We start from the raw sequence: 19,140 nt of genomic DNA, 5'->3' as shown, positions 1-19,140 counted from the left end.
CAGGTGATAATTCTCTGTAGATTCATCACTAGGAGAGACCCCTGTCACATTGTTTTCACATCATTAGATACATTATGATTATAACAAAATATCGATTATGGCCACTTTACGTTTCTAATGGTGAATGAAGGGTGTGTTTCTGTCGGTGCTGTTGTTTTTCTTTGTCAGTTCAGTGGCTATCACTGCTTGTTCTACTTCTAAACTCTCTTCTTCTTCTTCTTCTTCTCCTTCTTCTTCTTCTTCTTCTTCTTCTTTTCTGAACAATCCTGAGAGAGATGTAAAACAGAACACTCCCTGTGTGCTAGAGAGGACTTTTCCCAGGACAGATCTACTATACAGAAAAGGGTTTAGAATAGCAAATCCTAAAGTTTTTCTGGAATGGATGAAAACAAAAATGACAAAAATGTAAATTGATTCTTTTTTTTTAATGTCACAGATAATTGCTGTTAATGCAGGGTAACTAATGTATTGCAAATGATTGCATTTAAGAGCTTAAAGCAAACTGCGATGTACCACCTGTGGATGTCAAACACACTTCCTTCATTTTTCATTTTGTTTCATGCCTTCAACTCCAGACTGAGGGACAGTTTTTTACCCCACAGCCATATAGGAACTGAACTCTAACCCCCCCATCCCCCTCCCTCCGCCCTCCACAACCACAATCAATCACGTGAATAACTGCATATGCACTTTGTCCAATCCTACAGCACTTTATCTTACAGCACTTACACATCTTATCATATTTTTACCTCTTTTAACAGCTGTTTTCTTATCGTAATGTGTGAGTATGTGAGTATGTGAATGTGCGAATGGGAACAGTTTTTCTTTTATGAGAGACAGGAACATTTTGCCGTATGTGAACATGCAATGACAATAAAGGCATTTTATTCTATTCTATTTTGACATTCCTCATAACAATGACAGATTGTTCTCACAGCAGTGTTGGTTGCATTTCCTTGTGGACGGTGATTGCGTTCATATCAGAAGGTACGCTCCTTTTTGCTGTCCATCATTTGCCTTTCTACTCTTCTACTGACATCCTTTATTAGGATTATCTTTATTGGTTTGGGTCCCATCAGACTCGAAAGTGAAACGGGTGCAGGTTCACCAAGCTCTGCCAGTAGCGTTGGCAACGGAGCTGAGAGCTGTAGGTGAAGAAAGACCGGCACGGAATAATACAGTGTTTTTTTGCTCCTGTTGGACTTTAAGAGCACACTGGTGCAGCTCGGTGCCTCCCAGCACAACAGTACTGACACAAGGTGAGACAGAGTGGAGAGTGGAGAGCACGCACATCACACCAGCCATCCATCCATATTTGAGCATGATTAGATTGAATGTAACCTCCAAATGGTCAGCGCAATTGTTATTCAAAGGTCAGACACAAAACAACCAATACAAAATAAATAGATAAAAGGTTATTCTTCAGTAATATGATGGGACATGTTGTGTATACTATTGACTTTTTGTACATCCTAGTTTGTTATACATACTTTTTTTTACTGTCTTTGTAACTGCTATAATTCCAGGCTGTTCTTATTAACCATCCGTACAAAAAGCTACGTGAAGTAATGCACTGTAATTCGTCATCCCACGTATATTTTTGTTGTATCCACCACAATGACTGCCGCTGTATAAGAGCGCTGTGGACTGTGTAGGGAGGAGGTCGGGTTGGATGGATGGGTTGTGAAACAGCGCTTTCAAGCCTGGGAGCGGACTTCGCTTCCCAGGGAAATCAAAAGACTTTCAGCCAGGAAATGCCTGTTCCTTGGGAGTGTTTTAATTCAATCCACTTTTTCCTAAACTTAACTAGTCGTTGCCGCATGACGCTCACTTTTTGTCACCTAAACTTAACTGTAATGTCTGCCGAAACGAATGGCAGCTCGCGGTGCCCTGTACCTGGCTAAAAGTCACCTTTTATACTTTTTTAACTACCAACTGCCACTGATACAGCGACATCTCAAGGAGCTCTGCAGCCAGCATCATGTGACCAGCTGGCAGTCGCCTATTTTTGTAAGATATCATACGTATCGTTGTGCATACATTTTCCTACGATATCATACGAACCCGTTAATAAGAATGCGTTGATATTTCATATTTCTGCTTGTGTTCTACAGGAGAGCATCTCTTGAGCATCTAACGTTACTTCTATTATTCCATTCCTTTTCTCTTTGATGGGTTCACTGCTATTTGTTGGTACAAAAACCCAATTTCACTTAACTGTCATCTTGGAGGAATAGTTCCACATTTTGGAAATTACACTTGCAGTAATTGCTTTATTGCAGAGAGGATATTTATATGTACACTAAATGTGAGGCTTTTGCCAGTAGCTTATCTTAGCATAAAGACAGGTAGCCTGGCTCTTTCCCACCGAACAAGTATCTGCCTTCCAGCCCCGCTAAATCTCCCTAAATAATATGTTGTATCTCAATCGTAAAAGTGAAAATTTTCTTTATATTGGTGTTTTATGTGCCAGCAAGAAAGCAACTATCCCAAAACATCAAACTTTTACTTCAAAGAGGTCTTCCTTTGATTTTGTATTGGACATCCACAATATTAAGGAGGCTTACAGAAGTAAAAATTAAACAAAGAATGGTCTAAATCCATGCGGGAGATATCAAGGCTTCCTGACTTTAACTCCGTTGTCAAGCTCCAGAAATCCTAGAGCATAATGAAACTCAATCACAGCTTTCGTAAGACTTCCGCTGTCTGGTAATTACCCACGTCCTTTAAATTCCGTGCCCTAGTTTGTAATTAGAAAAGCTGTTTTCACAAGCTGAGCAGGACTTCCCATGTGCCCGTTTAAAATTATATCATATCTCAAATATTATATTGTGTCCAACCAAATCATAACTTTGTCTCATTGCTAAGAGTTTGAAAAGAAGATAAAACGGTTCCACTAGCATATTAACACCCAGCAGCAGCCTTAGCCTGCTAATGTCTTTGGTTGCATTTCTAAGGATATTGTATGGGTACCCTATCCACTAGATGGGGCTATTTTATATTGAAGACATGCATTTCAGACTTTTTGAAATCCATCTGTGATGGGTATTGTTTGCTTAATGTGTATTTGAGTGTTCAAGCCCAGCTGCTATCTTTGCCACTGATAGCAGAGTTTTGGTGAGTCATCATCAGTGGAAATAATGAGAACACTGTACCAGCCAATTTGATTTAGCAAAGTCACACAGGTCAATCTCTCTGGTTTCAAATCACAATGGCATAAACAGTTGTTACCAACATTTGAGGATGCATAATGACATTGGGAATATGCCCATGTTGTCGTGCTACAAATGTAGTATTAGGCTTGTTTTGCTGCACATCAGAGCCAGCAGCATAAGGTAGTTACGATGGGCCCCAGTGCACACACAAACTACCATATATCGTATCGTCTCGTCACCTGATTAAATAAACTTGACTTTGGACAACATCAACATACATATTATGAAGCAATCATCATTGCATACCTGTATCTGACAAAAATACCAAAGAAAATAAGAAAATATTCAATTTAGGGATGCAAAATTGTCTTCTTTCAGCGAAAATCGCCATTTTGAATCCGGAACAGGTCGTTTTGATTCGTGTCGATCCGATCCGTTTATTGTTTTTTTAAGTACCCTGAACTGATGTCCCCTTCACATTTGTAGCAGTAATTACATTAATTCTAGGCTGAGCTAAAATTAGTCTAAACAAAAAAAGAACTTTTAAATATACACGTTCCACCAAAACCAGTTCCTTCCAGAGGCTATTCTGCAGAGGCACCGTTGCTCCATCCGGCACATAGCGCCGCCCATGATGATTGTGATTGGTTTAAAGAAATGCCAATAAACCAGAGCACATTTTTCTCCCATCCCGGAATGCTGTGTGGACTAGCCAGACCTAACCCTAACCCTCCTGGGCAGCGCTGTGGAGGAAGGTCTGGCAAAAGCAAGACTACGCTAAAATCAACTTTTAATCCACATTTTAAAGCAGATATTTAAAAACTATCCCGGGGCATCTTTGTCACATTTTTCCCCATCATGAATTTGCACCCTTGCATTTATTTGAATCATTTTTTATAGTTTTAGTTTATGTAGAATAATCATATCCTTTTTTATAGATTGCTTCTGACTATTTTTCAGTAAGAAAAACTAAAACCATGACGGAGATGTGTTTGTCGTTTTCGAGGACATGTATGGCAAAAGGCACCATTTTTTATTTAACGTGAGTTCTTTCTACACGGGCGTATTTCCAAGGCGGCAATCTGAATCACTTGCAAGTCACTCTCACACTTGGAGTGCCTGCTCTGTCCATGGGCCCCCCCACCCCACAGGCCCCAGTGCAACCACACTGCCTGCACTGTCTATATTTACGCCCTTGATCAGAGCAGCACTTCGTATGGGTTTCCTTCAGCACAGGATGCTACTTTATGAATTACAAATGCTGTCTCTGTTTTGCGAGTATCTTCGAAATAAATCGGGCATGCTTTATTGCATATTTTCTATCACAAAGATAAAGCTGCTCAGTTTTGAGCATGAGTTTACTGCTTTGTCAGATAAAGTCCAGAATGAAAAGGCTGTTATCGTTTATTTAGGCTTGTGAGAGTTGTGGCACAGAAATCTCAAAGTAATAAAGTCTTTTTATTACTTCAATTTGTCAGCATAATCTACTGAAGCAACAGAGAAAGTGGTCACACCACAACTTGTGTGTGTGTGTGTGTGTGTGTGTGTGTGTGTGTGTGTGTGTGTGTGTGTGTGTCAGCCTTAGGCTGTTATTATTTTGGCCTTGGCCTTGGCTTGTTTAAGTAACACTTCAAGAGGAACCAAAATCAAATTTCTCCAGAAAAGATAAATTGTTAGATTTTGGGGTGAAATTTGTGGCTATTCAGGGCATCAGCACTACATCCTTAATATCCAAACCATACCACTATAGCTCTCATCCCAGTCAAACCCTGTATGAGATGAGAGTCTTTGTGTAAATGATTTGTATTTATTGCTATGCCTGGCAGCGGTCGTGGCTTTGCTCTGTGTGTGAGATGTTATCTGAGCTTTTTCCCCCTTCTAGGTGATTGAACCTAAAAGGTAAAACCAGGCGATGTTCATTATCCAGCAGGTTCCTAAGAGGTCATTAGCCAAATGTATAGAGATAAGGTGCAACTGCTCATACAATGTCCCAAAGTGCCCTTTGGGTGGAAGCACTTTATTTTTAAACCATATTCTCAGTAACCCTGAACATTTAGAAGCATTAGTATAATGAGAAGCATCTCATCTTTGAAATAAAAGTACTGAAATCTCTTGCATGAATACAGAGGTTGCTGCCTCAATTACTTTGCCAATTTTACGCTTCCTGTCCCTGCTTCATGCTTGGCCAGTCTCGCCACTCCTTGTATGTTACCTCCAGTCTCTTTTCTACAGAAACATCTGAGCCATTTATCAGTAGAACATTAATTGTTTTGTACTGTAACCTTGTTTTGTATTTAAAAAATGTCCTTGATTCTCTTACATACAAACCACAATTTATTTCTATCCATTACTAGTAATAGAGCTGAATGTATATAATCACTATCAGGACAGAGGAGGAGAGACCAGGAGCCAGACACACCAGCTGTTTATAAGCAGCCCAGTCTCATGGCAGTTCGTGAAATGGTTACGTTATTGAATCTATTGATTCGTGAACAGGACACGATTATGTGTTTTTTTTCGTGTGGTGATTACGAATTTTAATTTAATGTATTTAAATGGGAAGCATATTTCGTGATCACAGCACGACAACGGTAGGGAGTAGTATGAAAAGCAGAAAATCCGCGTAGGGAGGTTGGTCGGGGTGGTGGATGGGTCAAACAGTACAGGACTTTCACCCCGGAGACCGGGATTCGCGTCCGGCGTGTTGCAGTTCCTTTCCGCGTTATTCTCTTCCTAACCACAACCGTCCCGTTGTTGTTGGCGTGTCCTGCGTGTGACGGTTCCTTTCCCAGTTTTTCTTTTCCTAACCTCAACCGTCCCGTTGTTGTGGCGTTTCATTTCCCCGTTGTTGCGTCCCCCAGAGCAGCCCAGTGTCATGGCAGTTCGTGAAATGGTAACGTTCGAAAATCGTGACCTTTACACGAAATAAATGAGAAAATCGTGACCTGTACACAAATTAATAAATAAAAATAATGTGACTATTTACGAACTGGCGTGAGACCGGGTTGTTATAAGTTCTAACTTAATGTAGTTATAACATAATGTAGGCTAGTTATAGCTTAACGTATTCTATCATAACGTAGGTTAGTTCTAACTTAAAGTATTCTAACATAACGTAGGCTAGTTCTAAGTTAATGTAGTTCTAACACAACGTAGGCTAGTTCTAAGTTAACGTATTCTAACATAATGTAGGCTAGTTCTAACTTAATGTATTCTAACATAACATAGGATAGTTCTAAGTTAACGTAGCTCTCACATAACGTAGGGTGACCGGGACAGTCCCGATTCTGAGTTGCGTGTCCCGAATCCCGACAAAAGCCTGTCGGGACGCTAAAATGTCCCGGTTTACACCAACCACTATGAAATTGTCCCGGTTGTCAGCGATTACATAGCCAATGTGGTCTTATTATAGCCCGATCATTAACTAAACCCATGTAGAAAGACTAATAGAGCGTCCAGCGTATGATTTTATGTGTGTGTGTGTCAGTCAATCGTAGCGGTCTGCGTCTGCATAATCTGTGCAGCCAGCGTTACAATGTATATTTGTAAACATTGTCGCAAAGTCCCTCCAGGTCCGCTGGAAAGTCAGCGGACGAGCGCTGGGTGGAAATGTTCGCGCATTTCAAAAGCAGAGAAATTCCGTTCAAAAATGTATGTCTCCTTTGTTAGTTCGCCATGTGTCTACCGGACACAAATGCTCCCATTGAGCGGATCTTTTCGCTCATGAACAACACATGGACTGACAAGGGGAACCGTGTGACCATTCCCACCTTAAAGACGCTACTCTTCACACAGGCCAATTTTGCTGACACCTGTGCGTAATTTAACAGTAGGCTTTCAGCCAACAAATTGATTCTTAAGCAAATTCACTCCTCTAACAAATACTGTATACAGAATAAATGTTTCCAATAGGGAAGCTATCTGCTCTATCAAATGAGATTACATTTGTGTGTGTGTGTGTTGTTGGTTAGAATAACACTGGTAACACTTTACGGTAAGGGTACATGAATTATCATGAATTCATGCATGAATTAATTGATGTAGGCTTATGTATTATTATGCATGATGTAATTAATGATTTATGTGTTACTGCATTCCTTAATATCCCATGAATCATCAGGAATTGACGTGTTCATAGTCTGTCATTCGTGACCTCATACATGAACAACACAACTAAAGCATTAGGTACGTGGGCACATCATTATAAATTATTAAGCATGATCATGATTATTTATTTTTCTGCAAAAAAATGTGGTCATCACTGCGTAAATTCTGATTTGAACACAACTTGTGCATAAAGATGTACCCACCTTACCTAATGCTTTAGTTGATGTGTTGTTCATGCATGAGGTCATGAATGAGAGGCTATGAACTTGTGTCAATTCCTGATGATTCATAAGATATAAAGGAATGAAGTAATGCACAAATCATGAATTAATTCATGCATGAATTCATAATTCATGTACCCTTACCGTAAAGTGTTACCATAACTTTAGTTCTAGCCTGTGGCAGCAGTTCCAATTAATATGTTTAATGAAAAATACCTTATGACAAAGTTTTTCACAAGTTCAGTGGGTGCATTTTCCAAAAAAATGCTTTAATTCTGAAAAATTTGGTCCCACACGAAACTCACTCAATGTCTTTTAATATTATTTCTTAGCTATGTAGGCTACATACCAAGAAAATTAATGGATATTAACTGAGATACCCCATTATGTTGTGAGCAGTAGGCCTACGTTGCTGTTGGCAAAATTGTGTCTAATCTGTCTGTGTCTATGTCTGACCTGGGTTGGCACATCTAATGCTTCACATTAAAAAGCGTGTGCGTGCACGAGCACTACGGTCACGCACAAAGTGTCCCGGTTTTAGTTCCGGGAAATCTGGTCACCCTAAAATAACGTAGGCTAGTTCTTACTTAACATAGTTGTAACATAATGTAGGCTAGTTCTAACTAAGTGTTTACTATTTGGAAATGTACACATCACTAAATAAAACAGGTTGCACCCATAGCTGCCAGGTTTAACTGTTACGTAGCTAACTGAACTGCTAACTAACTTTAGCTTGCTAATACATAATGAAACATATTACTGCATGTTATGGGTTTGGCATTTTGTTCTGTGTTGTCTTATTTTGGTAGTCTGTTTTTCTGTTTTGTATTATGTTTCCTATTTTATTGTTATAGTGTGGTTTTCTGTCTTGTCTTGTCTTGTTTTACCTGTGTTTTCCCCAAGGGGGTAAGCTTCTCCTCACAACGCGTAGCTCCTATGGCGCCATTTTGATGCTAACATCTGAAGCGTTTAAAGACTCTATTTGTCCATTGTTTATTTCTAAAGAAACACGACAATGTATAAAAGGCTCCATTACCTTGTATCTCACATTATGGCTCCGTAGTAGACGTTTTTGTAAAAATAGGCTAACGATTGTGTCATAACCACGGGACTTACTGTCGCATAGTAGAGGAATTACCGTACAGTACAGGAGAAGCTCACAGGCAGTTTCAACTTACATTAGCTGTTTAAGTTTAATTACTAATGTTAACTAGCATTTTAGTTAGCAATAATTAGCCTGTGTCCATGTTATCTCCTTACATATACCTACGCTCTCCGTCTCTGCAATATTCGGAATGATTGAGATTTCACTTGGCACAGCTACCAGAAGACTTACAGGTTGCTCACGTCACATTTACGTCGTCTCTCTCAGTTGGAGGCTGCGCAGTAACGCTCGGCGCTCACCGGAAAAGTGCTTCTAATAGCCTTCACTGGTCTCTGTCCAGAGCAACGGGATCTGTTAGTCCATTCTATATAAAGTCTATGGTTTTCCCGCCCTTTGATTGCCTGATGTTTCTCACCTGTTTCCCAGCCCTTATGTCACCTGCCTCTTGTTACCTTGTTGCCCTGTTTATTTAGTCTTTGTCTTCCCCCTGTCCTGTGTCAGATCATTTTCCGAACGGTCTTTTGTTCCTGTATGTTTTTTCGCTGTTAGTTTGTTCCAGTCTCTGTTTTTGTTATCACCCTTTTCCTCAAGTTTTTTCATCATTTTGGACATTAGTTTTTGCCTGCTGGATTTTTTTGACTCCTTTTGTTGGTATTTACTCTTCGTTCTAATAAATCCTCAAGCTCAAACTTTTTCCTGCCTGATCTCCTGCATTTGGGTCCACCTATTTCCTGCATCATATAACACTGCACTTTATCAAAATGCTGTTTAATAATGATTACATCATCATTGTCATCATGATATCATCCTTATTAAACAGCATTTGGGAAGTTTTTGAATTACATTTTTTTTTTAAATAACACAATATACCTCCGATGATTAGAAGCTAATAACGTTAGCATAATGTCTAACATTATGCTACTGAGTGAACTGAGTGATTAGCTTAATATAATCAATCATTTAGTTTTAAACTGTGTTAATACCAGCATACTAACACTAGATATTTTTCCATGTATGCAGATATAAATATGACAAGATCATACATGATGGGATTGGCAGTTATTTTTTTGGAGTTATATTACAGTTGTTGCAATGCTGCAGTGGTTAAATGGTTAATTGATTGAACAGTGTTGGACAGATGTTTCCTAGCAACCGATTTACACTAGTCTTTACTAGCTATGACATTTCTTAGGTTTACATGAAGCAATAAGGCAAATCCTAGTGTTTCTAAGAACCTACAAAGGACTTTATACTCACTTGTAATAAAATCCTTTTTCATTTTGTCTCAATGTATCATATAGGCAATGTGTCATAAAATCTTAGCAGGTAATTCTGACCCAGCTATCATTTAAAACCATTAGAAACCATGTAAACTTATTCTGATATAATCTCAAATTACAATTATGAACCTGAAAATGAGCATAATATGGCCACTTTAACATGTAACATTACAAACAGCCATGCCAGGAATCTAATGCAGAAGCAAAAGGACAATGTATTCATTAGGGAAAAGTTTAAGGCCTTTGTGTGTTTCAGAGCAATTTCATATCTTTCACTCTATATTTGACAGTTTGAGAATTCACATTACCCGACAGAAGTGTAATTGCTAAACAACACTGAAACATTTATGAAGGTGATGGGGTTCAGTTAATCAAGACACTTTTGAAGCATTTTTTGCTTAATGAAAAGTAACAATTTGCTTACTTGTTTAGATGCTAGTTATATATATATATATATATATATATATATATATATATATATATATATAATATATATATATATGTGTATATATATATATATATATATATGTGTGTTTTGCTTGATTGAACAGTGTTGGACAGATGTTTCCTAGCATATATATATATATAAACGTTCAGTTGTAAGTTATTGTATATTAGATGTCTTTGTTTTCGCTTAACAGAGTTAACAAAATAGCTAAACAACACTGAAACATTTATGAAGGTGATGGGTTTCAGTTAATCAAGACACTTTTGAAGCATTTTTTGCTTAATGAAAAGTAACAATTTGCTTACTTGTTTAGATACTAGTTATATATATATATATATATATATATATATATATATATATATATATATATATATATATATATATATTTGTGTGTTTTGCTTGATTGAACAGTGTTGGACAGATGTTTCCTAGCATATATATATATATAAACGTTCAGTTGTAAGTTATTGTATATTAGATGTCTTTGTTTTCGCTTAACAGAGTTAACAAAAGTGAGCTTTGTCAAATGTTGATTAACATCACCCAGTAAGACCTTTACTTCCTGACATCTTTAGGCCCATTTGTGGTTCAAACCAAAAAATAGAATAAGATGGTAAACCAGCTGGATCTTCAAAACACATCTAAATGAAATGTTTAGTTAAGGATGAGAGGAAATCCATCTTACTGCTGTATGCATGAGGACTTTCAATCAGGCTAATTACATCCAGGACAAATACAGATGAGAATAAGACACCTGGATTTATTTCCAGCATGTAATCAAGCAAAACATCTGCAGATACATAAAAACATGAAATCATGAGGATGTGTCTGTTTCAGGCCCTTTAAATCACCATCTGTCCGGCAACAAACACTGTAATTTTTGTGGAGTTGTGTTTTCAATCAAAAACTGAGGATATGATTTCTAGCTTTGAGTAAAGGAAATATGGCAGCATACATCTTGCTAAGCAATAAGCACACTGTCACATACATTTCCCTCAACACACATAGACTATAAACAACTCCCCCTTCCCCTGACTTACTGTGATGGCTAAATCATGCTGTTTTTGGCCCATTACCTCAACTGAGGCCTGGCTATTTCCATGACAATGAGTTACTGTATCATGGTCGAAATCAGTCCAGGCTCAAAGCTAATGGGTTATTATTATATGACTAACAATGTTGAGTAATTTTCTCTGCCTTGGCCTGATAACCCTGGATTCTGCCAGCAACCCACCCCCCACCTCTACCGCCCAACGCTAACCCATCACCCCCCGCCACTCAACTCTCTCATGCAGTCACAAACCTTATCAGTAACTCTGAGTCAGGATGGATTGGACACGGTCCTCCTGGATACATTATTAAAGGCCATTTGATTTCTCTGGTCATCGCTGCATCATCGTACAAGAGCATCAAATCTGGTAATCTTTAAACAGGTATGGCTCAATATGTGAGAAACTATGACTCCAATGTTAGCATATTCTAAGGCCAATATTCCATCATAATGCACTGATCTTAATTATTGCGTATTTTAATTAGTCTACCTACCCTATGGGATTATTTTTGTGCCTTTAATTCCAAGCAAAACTTCTCAAGTATCAAACAAAAAACACTAACTCAAGCAAAAAAATTGTCACCTCAAAGGTAAAACTTAAAACTTGCAAACAAAATATTTGTATAGTTGTAAACTATTGGTCTTTTATTTGTTTGATATTGTGTCCTTTTGTTTCCAGTTCCCTCTGCTTCTTTCTCAATGATCAGTCTTTTGCTCTCTCCATCACATTTGCAGTTCTGCTCCCAGCTTTCTCGTTTGCGCATCCAGAGTCTTTGTTTGCGATTCTGACACAAAGCTCTCGCGTGGGTGGGTCTTACAGGGGTGCGTCCCCATTGGCTAATGAGTGTTAAGGGAAAGTTTGAGTGACAGTGTTAAGTTACTAGCTAGCTAGTAAAGCTGTTTAAGTTAGCATTTAACGTTAGCTAACTGCTAATGTTATCTAAAACTTGTAGCCAGCGGCTAGCTACGTTACTGAGCTAATTTGCCATGGGAATCATGTATTCTTCGTGAGGCCTTACTCAATGGAGCTGTATTAATTATCCTCTTCTCTCTGTAGAGACCTGCAGGACCCAAGCAGAGCTACGATGCTCTCCCAGGTAACGTTAGGTTAGTAACGTAGTTATATTATGGTCTATTAGGAAAAATTATTATCCAGCTAACTACAAATTATTGTGGTTGCTATTGGCCTGATAATACACAATACTAATATTGGTTAAGTTGTACAATGTAGAAGCTGTGAATGTAATATTATATCTAGAGGTTGACACATACATTAGATAATGTTCCATCAATACTTTATTAATCTTTCTATTATCTATCTATATTTCTATTAATCTAATTATTAATCTTGTAGTAATCCGCTGTGGAGTGGCTTGTGTGTCCTCCAGACCATACTCAGAGTCTCTAACGTTAGTTTACCTGAGGCTGAGCTGTCACTCAAACTTTCCCTTAACACTCATTAGCCAATGGGGACGCACCCCTGTAAGACCCGCCCACGCGAGAGTTTTGTGTCAGAATCGCAAACAAAGACTCTGGAAGCGCAAACGAGAAAGCTGGGAGCAGAACTGCAAACGTGATGGAGAGAGCAAAAGACTGATCATTGAGAAAGAAGCAGAGGGAACTGGAAACAAAAGGACACAATATCAAACAAATAAAAGACCAATAGTTTACAACTATACAAATATTTTGTTTGCAAGTTTTAAGTTTTACCTTTGAGGTGACAGTTTTTTTGCTTGAGTTAGTGTTTTTTGTTTGATACTTGAGAAGTTTTGCTTGGAATTAAAGACACAAAAATAATCCCATACCTACCTAATTTTGCCTACCAGCACTTTGCTATGAATATGGTTGGGCCGGACAACGTGCCTTAGCTGTGATATAATCACAACATACCACAGCCTGCTGTGAGAACTATTGCTTAAGGAGAATAAGGCTTTGTGCATTTTAGCCCACACAGTCTGAACATAGCTATTAAAACCATGCCTATTCCTGACTGATCAAAACTTTTGTAATTAAGAATCATAAAAAAAAGACATTTTAAACTATAAAATAACAGTGTGAGGCTGATGCATAGCCTGCATTTTTCTTTATATGACATGAGTCACAGCAACATCATAAGCTTTACTCAGATAGTATTTGTTGCAGAGCTATTGTACAAGATAAATTAAAATGTGCAGCTTGTGTTGTTGTGTGCATCCCCTGTACATGACAGATATAATAGTCAAATGCAATAATTGGCTAATGGCTGCATTTTTCCAAATTGATTATAAAAGGAGATGTTATTTAGCCGATCAGATTTTTGGTGTACACGGATTAAGTAAAAATAAAAATGAAAAACATTGTATTTTGAAGGGTAATTTAGGTCACCTGGAGTTTCATTTCTAAAGGTCTGGTCTCAGTTGGACTTTGTTGATCAGTTATATATGTTATCCTATTGTTTATTTCCTTTAATATGTTTATGTATGCACCATCCACCAAGGCAAATCCCTTGTGTTACTTGGCAATAAATTCTTTTCTGATTCTGACTTCACTTTCAAATTCATGAAAGTTTTAGCAGTTTGCATTGGTGCTCTATGAGGATAAAAGTAACAAGTATTCTTTTATCAGTAAACAGCACCCGAAAATAGCGTATGAACACTTATTAGCCTATTCCTATACTCCTGCACTGCCAGAAAAATGTCTGCAGCGAATGCCAACCACCCCTCCCTTAAAGGACAATTCCGGCAGAAAACGAACCTAGGGGTTATTAACAGATGTGTACCCACTCTGTCGCTCTCTGGGACATGTTTTCATGCTAATCGAATGTGTTTGCAGCTTGAAAGACGCTAGCGCGGACCGCTAATTAGCTTACAACGCTGGTATTCGGGGCACAGGGAAAGTAAAAACGAATCGCTTATTATACCACTAAAAAGGTTTAAAATATCACCAAACTTCAACGGTAGCATAATGAGGGTCCCTAAATGTTAACCGAAGCATTGAGAACTTTGTAAGTGTACAGACAGTTTATTAAAAAGATAGTTAAGAAAGACAGTAGCTTCCAAGACGGCGGGCGCCTGTATACAAGACCGCGAATGTCTTTATAATCTTTATAATCTATATAACACACGATTAGCATGAAAACATGTCCCAGAGAGTGATCGAGTGGGTACACATCTGTTATTAACCCATAGGTTGGTTTTGCGCCGGAATTTTCCTTTAACAACTGTGCTCTTGAGCAAGGCACTGCCACCATCATGCAGCCAGAGGTGGAAAGAGTACAAAAATATTCTAAGTAAAAGTACTATTACTTTGATGAACTTTTACTTAAGTACTAGTAAAATTATATATAAAATATATAAAAAATAATATAAAAATCTACTCAAGTATAAGTAAAAAGTAGCTCATTTAAAATGTAAAAGTTACTTATTTACGTTATAACAGCGGGGGGAATATATAGACCTTTTTTATATTAATACAATATCTTATTTTTACTTATTTAATTAAATCACAGTATTTTGTGATATGCAGGGTACAGGCCATATCACGTTTTCGATTTGAATTTGTCGAGAGACCCAAAACAACGTTAGAGAGCTTTTTAATTACTTTTTTTTTTTTACTCTGTAACGAATGGGATTTAAAATGTAGCAAAGTACAATAGCCTATACTTCAACCAAAACGTACTTAAGTAAAAGTAAAACTGCAGATTTTAAAAACTACTATGAAGTAAAAGTATACAACAAAAAAACTACTCAATTACAGCAATGCGAGATTGTAATTCGTTACTTTCCGCATGCAGCTGCCAACTAATGAACATCAAGCAGAGTGGTGCAATCCTGCAGGTGTGTGAGTCCTTTCTGTGTAGCCAACGTGAGATCTTATTTCAAAATCACGACTCTGTTTCGCGCGTGTATTTAACCCTCCCTACAATGAAGCACGAGCTACTAATCATGCACAGACGTGCACCAACGTGCTTTTTAGCCCATTTTTCTTGGCGGACTAAAGCTGCATTCCGCCCCACCCCTTACAAACAACATCATCACTGTACCTAAATCAGGAAGCACCGACACGTTTTCTTTTCTGTTTTTTTTTTTTTTTTACGGAGACACTTTGGTGATTACAGCAACGGTGAACCATAAAGGGGAAAAGGCGTTATTGTTGTTGATGTTGTTGACGTCCACCGTCGACTACTGTCGAAAGAAGACTGACAGTTGGTTACATCCAGTACAAGGCTCAGCTGTGGATGCATTTGACACAGACTAACCGGAGAAGGGTATGTGCACAGTCGACCTGATACAATTTACAAAAACAAATAGCATATAGCCTAAGGCGAGAAAGCCATTGTAAAGACAGTTACATGCTACATTTCTATGCCTTACTCATTTTTCGTTTTGACAGCAGGATACGCGGTGTAGGCTAACTATAGTAAACATGTTATCCACGTCGACTTGTTTACAATGCGTAACAGCCGTTTCGAAACCTGCAGGGAAAATATTCTCGGAATGTCAGTTTCTTACTCGTCCAAGTCTACCTAACTTGGTGTAACCGTACGTAGTAAATGTTGTTTAATAAGCATCGCTGTCAGTGCTTTGTCATGTGCTTTGATATTGTGTCGCCCCCCACCACCACTACTACAACCACCACCCTCCCTGTTGCCTTCTCTCTCGATGAACCAATCACAGTTAACAGTTCACGCAATTTAACGCTTCTTTGCTTAGTGCCAATATACCATGCTGTGTTGAATAACACTCAAGGCCTGATGTTAATCATTAGATGGTTGTCTTTAATTCGGCACAAATACCACACGCCAAGCAGGACTTTAACCCAATAAAAGTCAGAGTTTTGAAACTGCTCCACACCGTTTGCTTCCGGAAACACCGGTGTGTTTGGGTAGCAGTGCTCCATGGGACCAACAGTGAAACCAGTTATTTAGTTTAAACTTTAAATGCGCGTATTGATAAACGGATCATATGCAAGCCGAATTTATCAGATTGCCATGGCAATTCTTAAAAAGTATAATTCATGTTACAGGACGCTTGGCATTATGCACCAAACCTTAACTCTTCTTTAAATTGAGAGATTTTAAATGGAGTTTTGCGCCTACACTTTAGGGCTGTACTGTAAGAAGGGAACATGTCGGTGTCAGGAGTTTAAATATGTATACATTTATTTTGGCCAGTGGATACACTGGTCCTTTTTAGAGCCGAAAAACATACATTTGTAAAGCCTGGAGGAAATTAAATATGACATCACTCTGTATGCAGCAGGACTGTTCAGCAGCAACTTGTTCCACTTGCTCGACTTTACATACATAAAAACAGTTAAGGCCTGTAACAGAAACCATACAGGCTCTATTGGCCTAACTTAACAGAAAAACTGTTGACTGCTACAGTGTATGTCAGTTGAAGAGGAGAGCTGCTAAGACGTAACAGCAGCATACGACCCTATAACAAGATATGGGCTGTCATTTTTACACATAGTCTGTTGGTTTTGTAAAAACAAGAGAGTGGGTCTTAAAGGGATGACATGCTCATTTACTGTCGCTGCCTATAAATAAAGTACTCACACATGATTGGCTGCTTACGTCTGAACCACACTGATTTATTAAAGCCTGCAGCCCTGGATTTCCTCTAGACAGCAAACACTCAGCAAGGTAACGTCTGGCTCCATGTGATACAAACTACATATAGGTCTAATCCTCACCTGTTTCATCCTCCTTTGATAAAGACAAAGCATCATGCTAGTTGAAACACTGAGGAATCTTATTTTCAATAGATCATATCCGGTGCACCATGATGAAAATCGCGCTGGCACACATGACACATAACATGATTGGACTAATGTTAAAGTGGCATGTCAAGGATTACTAACAAGACAGAAAAAGCTTGTATTGACGTACACGTAGCAGGATGCCAGCAGTTGTAGGTTAGCCCAGTGATTCCCAAAGAGGGGGCCGGGGACCCCCAGGGGTCATTGAAGGAGATTCTAGGGGGGTCTCCAGCAAAAAGGGGAATTATTTTTGGTCACTAGAATTCCAATCCGTAAGTAATAAAATGACAGAATATATGACGATTTTGCTCTTGGGTTACATACACTTTCTGTAATAAAACATTTAAAAGCAAAAGTCCTATCAGATGGGGGGGCTTCTGGGACAAAATCTTATCAAATGGGGCTCCGTGGTCTTATTCATGTCAGTTTAGAAGTCCTTGATGTGATCAAGTTTGGGAACCACTGGGTTAACTTTCACATAGTTTGAGGAGAAGCCACTGTTTGCCTGTGACTACCTGAGCTGGTAACGCCGCAGGAATGCATTCCTTTGCATTCCTTTGCATTCCTTTCTCTTGTACAAGACTAGCTTTTCCCAGCAGGCCTTAAAGTGTAGTTTTTCACAGTTAAGTGAAAAATTAGGTGTTCTGTTTGCCATACTAAGTGTAGTTTCCCTCCTGCTCACTAAATATGTGTGCGACTGCAACGCTATATTTGTGTTTTGCAGGTGATACACTGAGGTTAGTCAACTTCCGTCCGCTCAGACTCAAAAACTTCCTCTCTTCTCTCACTTCCCCTCTGGTCTGTGCCTGTTCTTGGCAGACAGGTTGAGTCACGTAACCTGCTATAGGAACACCCCCTCTGCAACAACGCAATAGTGCTGTTAGCTTTGCCCAAGGCGTTGTGCTGCCAGTCATCGCAGTCATCCCAACACTGTCATCCGCGGTGGCGTCACAGCCTGCACTGTGTGTCAGCGCCTCACAGGGAACACAACAGATGGTCGAGCTAAATATTTGGCCTCTGGATCCAAGTCGAGAGTTTATAGCCTGGATTATTGGCTAGCAAACCCCAGGTGCCAGCGCTTGTGTATCTCCATTGAGGAGCATTGAGCTTATCCCAGACTGGAATTGTTACCTAGGAGGGGTGGAGATGGTCATGATTATCTGATAATGGCAGTGATGAGTGTCAATGCAGGGCTTTATCCTTTGTTGAGGAGTTTCCCAATCTTCAAAACATTCCTCTGGTGGGATGGTACGTGGCTGTAGCTCAGGATAGAGCGATCGTCCTTCAATCACAGGGTGGGTTAAATGCAGAAGTAACATTTCCCTGCGTTGCGATAACAATTGTATGTTACCATTGATTAGTAAAGTTCTTAACATTGCAGATAATTGCAGTGAATATATGAAAAAAAAAAAAACTAAAAACTTTAAGAAACGGGACGAGTTTGGTACCACAGCTTTGTGTTTTAATCCTTTCTGTGGAGTTGTTATTTAGTGTTTCTCCTGCCAGTGGTTGGTAAGCATTACGCTTTCTAAGAGTCATCTAAAGTCAATAACCGTTAGCTCCTCCACCCTCCTTTGTCACTGTTGCTACGCCTGACAAGCTTTCTGTTCTCTCACAGCACATAGTAACAGTGGCAGACTTAAAACTCACAAATCCGAGGAATATTTGAACCAAACAGACGTAGACGCAGCCGTAGCGATAATGTTGGTTGAAAGTGCTGTCACTAGCCAGATTATGCAAATGTGAATTCTTTTAAAAGGGTCTTAAATATGAACTTAATGGCTACGTACATGATACTTTGCTAGAAGACTGATGCTAAAGCTGTAACTCCCTGGCTAAAAGTGAGCATTCTCGCCAACTGATAAAGAATCAGCATCGTTCTTGTATTGTGTGGTAGAGCTAGTTACTCCTAGCATTAGAAGTGTGATGAAGAATAGTGTAAGGCCTCTCATGCATTTGAATAAGGCCAGTTCGTCATTACAAAGCAGGGTCGTCCGGCAACTAAGTTTAACCAGTTGGCCAATCATATAA

At 38.9% G+C, this 19,140-nt stretch overlaps 1 protein-coding gene across 1 annotated transcript in view; it reads left to right on the top strand.

The window, feature by feature from the left end:
• The first annotated feature begins 15,339 nt into the window (after positions 1-15,339).
• Positions 15,340-19,140, top strand: part of mbpb (myelin basic protein b) — a 57,162-nt gene continuing 53,361 nt past the window's right edge. The window contains exon 1 of the mRNA XM_031278393.2: positions 15,340-15,613. The gene's annotated coding sequence lies outside the window, so the exon portion shown is untranslated. The remainder of the gene's footprint in view (positions 15,614-19,140) is intronic.

This window comes from Sander lucioperca, chromosome 10 (genome assembly GCF_008315115.2).
Source record: "Sander lucioperca isolate FBNREF2018 chromosome 10, SLUC_FBN_1.2, whole genome shotgun sequence".
Classification (NCBI taxonomy): Eukaryota; Metazoa; Chordata; class Actinopteri; order Perciformes; family Percidae; genus Sander; species Sander lucioperca.
Note: the sequence above shows the minus strand (reverse complement) of the source record. Positions and strands in the feature narration are given on the sequence as shown.